At 34.6% G+C, this 3,263-nt stretch overlaps 1 long non-coding RNA gene across 2 annotated transcripts; it reads left to right on the plus strand.

Annotated features, from left to right (window-relative positions):
• The first annotated feature begins 1,104 nt into the window (after positions 1-1,104).
• On the plus strand, positions 1,105-2,382 carry LOC131639674 (uncharacterized). 2 transcript variants are annotated; one of them, XR_009295018.1, is made up of 2 exons: positions 1,105-1,413; positions 1,489-2,382. It is a non-coding gene; the product is annotated as an uncharacterized LOC131639674 (long non-coding RNA). The 2 variants fall into 2 exon arrangements; XR_009295019.1 differs by having other exon boundaries at positions 1,498-2,382.
• Positions 2,383-3,263: the final 881 nt, after the last annotated feature.

A 3,263-nucleotide genomic window follows, 5' to 3' on the forward strand; every position in this document is an offset into this window, starting at 1 on the left:
TAAGTTTCTGACAGAAATCGGACAGAGTAACGGTTGCAAATGGGCGAAATCCTTATCTTAGTGCTTTGGAATTAACCTTCAAAGACTTTTCGAGGAGATACCTACACACATCACAACAGCAATCCAACCAGACAAAATAACAAGCAAGATAACAGTCAAATAATGATACACAGTCCATTGGTCCTTAAGTGTTTTTTAGGTTTCATCTTGTTTATTAATGTTTTAGCATAAAAGTAAAGTATAGTCCAAGTGGACAAAAGAAAAATAGCGGAGAATAAATATGACGTCCAAATGGACAAAATAAAAATAGCAGAAAGTAAATATGATGATATGATGAGTATAAGAGCGGTAAATATAAAGGACAATATAATAAAAATGCGGAAATTAAAATTAGTCGTTAGTTGTTAAAGATAACCATCTTGAAACTTGTCAAGTATGTTATCAAAGTTAGTAAATAAAGATTAATAATGGAGGAAGGATGAATTCGGATTTAAATCAACCACATACAACTTCCTTTTCATTTTTAATCTTTTATCGATTCGGGACAAAGAAAGAAAATGAAAGATAGATGAAGAAAAAGAGCAAAAATAACATAATAAGCTAATAATAAAAACAAGGTATAAAATAGTAAGACATATTTTTTGTGAATTTTTTCATAATTTTTAGACTAAAAACAGAATTAATATAAAATTTCTAAAGTTAGAAACTAATTAAAATGAAAATAGCAATATAAAATAAAGCAGAATAAATTCCAGCCATCTGATCTAGTCAACTTCAACACAGCATTGACATCGGAAGGTCCAGATCAAAGTACACTGTAAACACAGTAAGCAGAAGAATAGAGAATCAACTTTGTATCATCTTCTCAGGCAAGATGACAAGTGTCGATGATGACCACTTGTCACCCCCATAGGCGCCGGCGCAAATCACAAGAGAAGGAGAAAATAAATAAATAAAATAAAAAACTTATTCAAAGTACCTAACGGTACTATTCTGTTCCACCAAGAAAATTAAAAGAGAAAATGGTGCATTAAAGATAGCTAGTGGTGTCAGACTTTGAAAAGAGGAAGATTCCTTCACCATCTATTAGCAATTTCGGTCCACTTGAATTAAAGAGAAAAGGAGAAGTCACTTTCTTCATACATTAAAATCAAAACTCAAATAAAAACCTCTCATAAAATTCATATCTCTCATTCTTTCTCTTATCTCTCATCAAGATAAACAAAAACAAAATGTTAAAAAACTCAAAAAAACAGAAAATCAAAACAGTGGAGAGAATATGAACACGCGGCGGTGGTGATGAACTCACGGCAGCTCAGCCAAGGCTTCACGGCGGCCGGAAGGAAAAAAAACCAGAAACGTGAAATAATTGCATCGTTCAACTCGGTTTTTCTTCCTCGTTACAAATATCAGGTTAGTTCTTACAAAAAGTTAAACAAAATTAGTAGATCTACAAAGAAGTTTGAAAGCTATAAATTCAAAATGTAGCACTATCAGTGCAAGAGTCACGAAAATAAAGAGGAAATCGGGTTCAGAAGATGGAGAACAACCTTTTAGTGTCAAGAACTTAAAGAACGACGGAGGTTATGGATTCCGGTGTGGTGGTTTTGTGTTTCCGGCGGTGGTTTTGTGTTTCCGACGGTGGTTTTGTGTTTCCGACGGTGGTTTCCGGTCAGGTGAGTTTTTTGTGATTTTTTTTTCTAAGTTTGTTCTGAAAAGTTCTGAGCAAAAAGTCCCTTGTGTCAGTCTCAATCACTCTTTATATAGTGTAAAAATTAGGTTCAGAGTGAGAGTGAATTTGGGCTGAAGTTGTGATGAATTTGAACCGAGAATCTGTGGAAACAAAAATCTGATTTTGCTCTCTGCAGCCCAAACCGTAAATCATATGTTATTCCCATTCTATCCTTTGTTTTTTAGTCCGAATCTTCTTTACACTCTCTTGGCAATGTTCTTGCGGTTTCTAAAAAGGGCAATGGGCCTAAGGATTTGAATTTTTACTTGTTGGTGTGAATAAATGTTACTACAGCCACCTCACCTTGTACCGTTATCCTTTTGAATGCTTGCGATACTTTTGATTTTGACTTGAACAATTGTTTTTGTGATTTGGATAACATTGATAATTATTTCTCCATTTCCTTTTCATGTGTATGATGACGTGGGCGAACATGGAGAATTAGAACAACGAAGATGAACATGAACGAAAACCAATGATGAAGCTTGAAAGTTGATCAGTCACACCCATGGAGAGCTTGTGAAGTGATTCAAGAAAATGACTTTGTAACATGGATGTAATTTGAAATTGTACATAGAACTTGAATTCTTCATGTTTGACAACTTGTTGAAACACTTGTTATTTTTTGAATACCAAACGAACCTTTCGTATCTCTACCTCTTGTATTTGCTTGAACAACTTGAAATTTACATCTTAAAAAATCTTGCCAATCTTGAATGATTATCGAACCTTGGACTTGAACTCCAAATAATTCAACTTGCATGATTTCTTCATCTCGAATTAAATTCTTGAGCAAAATAAATGCTCAAAAATCCAGTATCGTATGGTTGAACTTGAACACTCTTGAATCAATTCTTAACCAATCTGACAAGCATCAACCACAAAAGAAAATCTTGATTCAGACCTCTGAACCTTGATCAAAAACAAAACCTTGATCGAAAACATCACCTGAACTTTTTGATTCCAAACCCTATCTGATAAAAAACCAAAAATAAAAAGACATATTTTTTGAATTTTGATTAATGGTTTGTGAAAATATCAAGACTATAAATGAATAAAAATACGAGAAAAGAGGTGCCTGGTGATTCCCCTGAAGGTGAGCTAGAAAAGAAATAGGCGCCAGAGAACCTCATAAATGATCTTGATGTGATTTAAGTAGAGCCTGAGATGCGGGATCTTAGGGTCAAAAATTGGGGTATGACAGATGCCCCTATTTAAGTTTCTTCCATCCGGAGATATGAAGATTGGAATCTTCGTCTCGACGTGATTGAAGAGACTTAAATATAAAATACACAATTTTGACCCCTAAAATGCCATGCAATGCTTATGATTATGAATGTGATGCACATGACTTCCATGAGAGGGAAACAAGACACCACTGGGGAAAGAGAACAGATTCCGCTGGGAGAACGAGACTTTGCGGGGAAAACGAGACTTTGCTGGGAAAAGAAACCTCATTGGGGAAAATATTTCACACCAGAAGGTTAAAGCATCGTCTTTCACTGGAGATGAAAGAATACACCAACTTTTA

The sequence above is a fragment of the Vicia villosa genome, unplaced genomic scaffold (genome assembly GCF_029867415.1).
Source record: "Vicia villosa cultivar HV-30 ecotype Madison, WI unplaced genomic scaffold, Vvil1.0 ctg.002739F_1_1, whole genome shotgun sequence".
In the NCBI taxonomy this organism is placed as follows: Eukaryota; Viridiplantae; Streptophyta; class Magnoliopsida; order Fabales; family Fabaceae; genus Vicia; species Vicia villosa.